The sequence below is a fragment of the Tiliqua scincoides genome, chromosome 7 (genome assembly GCF_035046505.1).
Source record: "Tiliqua scincoides isolate rTilSci1 chromosome 7, rTilSci1.hap2, whole genome shotgun sequence".
NCBI lineage: Eukaryota > Metazoa > Chordata > Lepidosauria > Squamata > Scincidae > Tiliqua > Tiliqua scincoides.
In genome coordinates this window covers 46,117,126-46,124,408 of record NC_089827.1, presented here as the reverse complement: position 1 = coordinate 46,124,408, position 7,283 = coordinate 46,117,126, and positions in this window count along the sequence as shown.

Sequence of the window (7,283 nt, the reverse complement as noted above, 5' to 3'; positions counted from 1 at the left end):
CCATTTTTGCCCGGTCCACAGGCGTACACATTTGGTCCCTGTTGCATATATCAGGGGTTCTCAAACTTCTCAGGAATAAAACCCCTGAGGTAAGTCTTTGTGGGGGGGGGAGGGGGAGTGGACAAAAGAAGTGATACCACCCCCAAGATCGTGTCACTAATGGGGGTGAAGTGGGGTTTCTTTTACTTACAGGGGGTCCAAGAGTTGTGGGGGAGCCCCGCGCAGCCCTCCTCGGAGCTCCTGAGACTTAGAGTACTGAAAATAAGTGATCGCAAACCACTTCTGTTTTGTGATCACAAAACTGGAAGTGCTTTACAATCTCTTATTTTCAGTATTCAAAGACTTGGGGAGCCCTGAGAAGGGCTGTGCAGGGCTCCCCACAACTCCTGGACTCCCTATAAGTAAAAGAAACCCCTCTTTGTCCCTTTAGCAACATGATCCTGGGGATCACATTGCTGCTTTCCCTCTTCCCCCACCTCTTAAGAGGCCAGTGGCTGAGGCTCTCAGGGAATGCCCTCTGCTAAATACCAATTTGTGGAAATCTACTGAAAAGGTTGACTGTAGTTGACATGGATAGACGTTATGTAGCATTAGGGAACAATTTCAAAGCTGGACAGATGAAAGATGGTGTTATGTGAATTGATTAGGAGAGAAAATATTGGCCCTGTATATAGTTCCAAATGGGAGTCAGGCGATCGAGCTGAAACCAAATCAGAAATGGGAAAAAAGTCCAGATGGTTATTCAGTTTGAGTATATTGTTTATTATGCACCTAGCGCCATTCCATGTATCATTCAAAGAATGAGAGGACAGTGCCTTACCTTGAGGGACTTAAATAGATACAACAACAAAGGAAGAGAAGAGCAATGCAGCCAGGCAAAGGTAAACAGGAGAATATACAGTTATGTCAGTGATACACACTTATAGCCCAGTCCACCGTAATTCCCTGGGGTGATGCAGTAGTGCCAACATGGTAATCGCTGTATCCCACTGGGGAGTTTTGGCTTGTTGAGGCCTCCTCAGGGAAAGGGAACACTTGTCCAACTAGGGAAGGCCATGCTGGCCTGATGAGTCTGTTTGCCTATGCTAGCCTGATGGGTCTGCTGGGCCAAAAATATTGTGTTGACCCATGAAGGCAGATCAGGCCTGGGAAGGGGGTAAGGATTCAGTGGGCACCATTGCTGCAGAAACTGCTCCCTCTGTAGACCTGATCTGCCCTCCCCTGCCCTATCCCTTCCTGTTCCACTAAGCCCTTGCCCTGTTCCACCCCCTCTCCACCTTCTGGATCCTAAGGGATTGACCAAAAGCATGAAATTTTACATTTCCGGGGGGGAGGGGGGATACAATAACACTTTTAAGCCTTTATGAGGTAGTTTCTCCTGGTAACATTCCTCAGTAAGAGGACAGAAGGAATGATTTCATTGTCAACTCAGTCCTCACCAAAAAAGGTTTTGATACAGTTCTGACTGGACAGGAGGCTTTCCTAAGCTGAAGAGGAACCAATGAGAAAGCTCATAAACACTGATTTTACAAGGCTGAGATTTTACAGAGAAAGCAAATTGGTATTTTGACCCTGCCTTCCAAAGCCCTGCTTGATCAGCGTGGAATTTCTCTAACACTCTGAAGTTGCTTCCTTTCTGTTCTCTGATCTTAAAAGAAATAACAAAATGCCATTGATTGAACAGATGTTGATATTACACCGAATAGATTTTGTGGGCTTGTTCATTTCCCCAGTGTCAGAACTATTGTTACAATAAGATCACTGACTTCATCGCATCTAAAATTTAAGATACAATTATAATATGAGAAAAGCACAACTAATGTAGTTGTGGAAAATCAGAAGAACCCTCATCTCTTCCTCTTTTCCCCAGTAATCATGAAACTGAATGACATGACACCATTGTACTCAGAGCTTCTCTGCCCCAGCTTCCTATGTTTGGCTGCCACTTTCAGGGTCAGAGAATCATCACAAGCTTGTTTTACTAGATGTTACCAATAGGAGAGAGGAGATGGACACACAAGGCTTCTGTTTGTGGTTCTAGCCTATGACATTCGCTATAACAATTGGTTCTAGCCTGAAGAAAACAGAAAGATTTCTCTCCCGACCAGTCAGTGTTGCTCCAGTTCCTGATATTCTTCCCCCTAGATAACCTATACTGCTTGCTCCTAGCCAAGTGACCAGATGTCCCACTATATCCATCCAACTGTTATCAAGTCCTCTTACTCAATGTCATTTCCTAATCATGTCCTTTCTTTAATTAAGAGGGTTCACTGATCATCTTTTCTTTCAATTCTCTGTTCTGTTCTCTGTTGGCTACCTCCAGGGCTATTCCCTGGTCTTGCACCTCCTGCTAGCAAACCCACTCAGGACAATTGCATGCTGCAGCCCTGTGACCTGGATCCAGTTTGGCACATCTGCAACTTGATGTTATACTTTTGACAACTCAAGCAGCATCCGAAGTATTAAACTAGACATAACAGACATTATGTGGCCGCTGCTAAAAATGGCACCTTTAGTACTATATAAACCACTATGAACTACTCCCCTGGGGGCTGGGGATAAGAATAGGCCCTCAGTTTGGCTGTACTTGTTGTAAGAGGCGACTAAACAGTCACCAGGTAGATGGGACTCATCAGCCTGGGAAGGCAGCACATCTGAGATAAGGAAAACTCTGATCCCAAACCTCCACTGCCTTGTGGCTACATCCAGTTATGGAAAAGGCTTCAGGAGTCAACCTCGAGGCAAAATCCGGAGCTGGAGTCCCTGAGGCAGTTCATGGCTGAACACAGTCACGTTCTGGCAACTCCTGTGACGCCGCTGGAACCAACCGTACTGGCTTCTGCCTTTCCATTGGACCATTTCAGTGACGTGGATAGGGGGGATTTGCTGCATGGGTAACAGTCTATCCTCCATATCTACCTTACCCAGGCTTTGCGCACTGGAGAGGACACTGTTCCGGAACCACTGTTCAGAGCGCGATGCCATAGTCTTCTGAGACTGAAGGATGCCAGCTATAATGAACTACTCTTGTTGAAAAGCAGGTTGGGCATCCCTTATCCGAAGTGCTTGGGACCAGAAGTGTTTTGGATTTCAGATTTTTCCATATTGCGGAATACTTGCATATATATAATAAGAGATCTTGGGAATGAGACCCAAGTCTAAAGACAAAATTCATTTATGTTTCATATACCCCTTATACCCATCACCTGAAAATAATTTTATACAATTTTTAAAAATAATCTTGTGCATGAAATAAGGTTTGTGCATGAAACACAGTTTGTGATTTTATTTCTTTAGGCAAAAAAGTAAAAAAAAAAAAATCATGTTGGTGCTCAAAAAAGTTCTGTATTTCAGAATATTCCATATTTTGGAATTCCAGATAAGGGATATTCAACCTGTATAAAAATGATGATGATGAAGAAGAAGAATCTGGCCAATATAGGCACTGACATGAAAACAGTTAAACAACTGCAAAGAGCTGCACTACTAGGAACATCAAGCAGTATATGGTGACATCGCAACAGTTCTTAAACTCTTGATGAGAGTTTGAACTAGTGAGCATCCAAAAATCCCAGTCCAAACATCTGGTGGGCAGTGACATCACTGATAATAATAATATCCTTTGTAACATCTACAGGGTGACTACAAAATCTCTATGTATGATTGTGTGGATTTGGGATTGAAGCTATTTACACCTGCACAGGGACATTGTAGTATAACGTACCTTGTGTTGTACTGTCATGGCATACTTAAGAACATAAGAACATAACAACAGCCCCACTGGATCTGGCCATAGGCCCATCTAGTCCAGCTTCCTGTATCTCACAGCGGCCCACCAAATGCCCCAGGGAGCACACCAGATAACAAGAGACCTCATCCTCGTGCCCTCCCTTGCATCTGGCATTCTGACATAACCCATTTCTAAAATCAGGAGGTTGCACATACACATCATGGCTTGTACCCCATAATGGATTTTTCCTCCAGAAACTTGTCCAATCCCCTTTTAAAGGCATCCAAGCCAGACACCATCACCACATCCTGTGGCAAGGAGTTCCATAGACCAACCACACGCTGAGTAAAGAAATATTTTCTTTTGTCTGTTCTAACTCTCCCAACACTCAATTTTAGCAGATGTCCCCTGGTTCTGCTGTTATGTGAGAGTGTAAAGAGCATCTCTCTATCCACTCAGTCCATTCCCTGCATTACTTTGTATGTCTCAATCATGTTCCCCCTGAGGCGCCTCTTTTCTAGACTGAAGAGGCCCAAACACCATAGCCTTTCCTCATAAGGAAGGTACCCCAGCCCCGTAATCATCTTAGTCGCTCTCTTTTGCACCTTTTCCATTTCCACTATGTCTTTTTTGATCTGCGGCGACCAGAACTGGACACAATACTCCAGGTGTGGCCTTACCATAGATTTGTACAACGGCATTATAATATTAGCTGTTTTGTTCTCAATACCTTTTCTAATGATCCCAAGCATAGAATTGGCCTTCTTTACTGCTGCTGCACATTGAGTGGACACTTTCATCGACCTGTCCACCACCACCCCAAGATCTCTCTCCTGATCTGTCACAGACAGCTCAGAACCCATTAGTCTATATGTGAAGTTTTGATTTTTTGCCCCAATGTGCATGACCTTACACTTACTGACATTGAAGCGCATCTGCCATTTTGTTGCCCATTCTACCAGTCTGGAGAGATCCTTCTGGAGCTCCTCACAATCACTTCTGGTCTTCACCACTCTGAAAAGTTTGGTGTTGTCTGCAAACCTTGCCACGTCACTGCTCAATCCTGTCTCCAGGTCATTTATGAAGAGGTTGAAAAGCACCGGTCCCAGGACAGATCCTTGGGGCACACCGCTTTTCATCTCTCTCCATTGTGAAAATTGCCCATTGACACCCACTCTCTGTTTCCTGGCCTTCAACCAGTTCTCAATCCATGAGAAGACCTGTCCTCTAACCCCCTGACTGTGGAGCTTTTTCAGTAGCCTTTGGTGAGGGACCGTGTCAAACGCCTTCTGAAAGTCCAGATATATAATGTCTACAGGTTCTCCTGCATCCACATGCCTGTTGATCTTTTCAAAGAATTCCATAAGGTTCGTGAGGCAAGACTTACCCTTACAGAAGCCATGCTGATTCTCCCTCAGCAAGGCCTGTTCGTCTATGTGTTTTGAGATCCTATCTTTGATGAGGCATTCCACCATCTTACCCGGTATAGATGTTAGGCTAACTGGCCTATAGTTTCCCAGGTCCCCCCTCTTTCCCTTTTTAAAGATGGGTGTGACATTTGCTATCCTCCAATCTTCTGGCACCGTGGCCGTTTTGAGGGACAAGTTACATATCTTAGTCAAGAGATCAGCAACTTCATTCTTCAATTCCTTAATAACTCTTGGGTGGATGCCATCAGGACCTGGTGACTTATTGATCTTTAATTTATCAATGAGATCTGAAACATCTTCTCTTTTAACCTCTATCTGACTTAATTCCTTGGTCAGGAGGGGCCATTCGGACAGCGGTATCTGCCCGAGGTCTTCTGCTGTGAAGACAGATGCAAAGAACTCATTTAATTTCTCTGCCATCTCTAAGTCTCCTTTTATCTCCCCTTTCCCTCCCTCACCATCCAGAGGGCCAACCGCTTCTCTGGCGGGTTTCCTGCTTCTAACGTATTTGAAGAAGCTTTTATTATTCCCCTTAATGTTGCTGGCCATGCGTTGCTCATAGTCTTGCTTCGCCTCCCATATCACCTTCTTACATTTCTTTGGCCACAGTTTATGTTGTTGTTGTTGTTGTTAACAGTATTTATATATCGCTTTTCAACTAAAAGTTCACAAAGTGGTTTACAGAGAAAAATCGAACAACTAATGGCTCCCTGTCCCAAAAGGGCTCACAATCTAAAAAGATGCAAAAATGTTCCTTTTTATTCTCCTCATTAGGGCAAGACTTCCATTTACGGAAGGAAGCTTCCTTGCCCTTTACAGCCTCTCTAACTTGGCTTGTTAGCCATGCGGGCACCCTCCTGGATTTAGTTGAACCCTTCTTTCTTTGTGGTATACACCTCTGCTGGGCCTCTATTACTGTTGTTTTAAGCACCCTCCATGTACTCTGGAGAGATTGGACTCTTTTTACTTCCCCTTTCAACCACCTTCTAACCAGCTTCCTCATTTGAGGGAAGTCCACTCGTTGGAAGTCAAGGTTCTTTGTGAGAAATTTGCTCGGTATTCTTCCCCCAACGTGCACGTTGAAACGGATCGCAGCATGATCACTGTTCCCCAATGGCTCCGTAACATTGACATCTCTAACCAGGTCCTGTGTATTGCACAATATTAAGTCCAGAGTCACCTGTCCTCTGGTGGGCTCCATGACTAGCTGCTCTAAGGCACAGTCATTTAGCACGTCAAGGAATCTGGTCTCTGGAACACAAATTGACCCAGTCAATATGAGGATAATTGAAGTCCCCCATGATTACAACCCTGTCCATCCTTGTCACCTCCCTGATCTGTTTCCTCATTTCAAGGTCCCCATCCGATTTCTGGTCTGGAGGACGATAGTAGGCCCCCAGTATTACATCGCTCCACAGGCCTGGTAATTTAACCCACAGAGATTCTACTGTGGAGTCAGACCCGCCTTCAATCTCTACTTTGCTGGATTCTATCCCTTCCTTAACATAAACATATCCCTTCCCCACCTCCAACACACCCCTCCCTGTCCCTCCTGTAGAGTTTATAGCCCAGGATTGCAGTATCCCACTGATTCTCCGCATTCCACCAGGTTTCCTTTATGCCCACTATGTCAATGTTTTCCCTTGTCACCAGACATTCCAGTTCTCCCATCTTTGCTCGGAGACTTCGGGCATTCGCATAAAAGCATTTGTACATGGAATGCCCCAGGGTGGGCTGCTTATTCGCTCCTTTGTCCCTGCATCCTCTCATTGTGCCAAACCATCTGTCACATCCCATCACGCTACCATTCCCAATTTCTTCTCCTACTCTGCCTTTGTCTTGTTGTTCTCTAACCTCCCCATCCTCGTCCCATAGGGATGAGGAGTCCCGAACCGGATGCCCCTCAGCTCCTGTTGGCCTTCCCCCAGGGATCAGTTTAAAAGCTGCTCTGCCACCTTTTTAATGTTATGCACCAGCAGTCTGGTTCCATTTTGGTTCAAGTGAAGCCCATCCCTTTTGTACAGGTCTCGCTTGTCCCAAAACGTTCCCCAATGCCTAACGAATCTAAACCCCTCCTCCCTACTCCACCGTCTCATCCACGCATTGAGACCCCTGATGTCTGC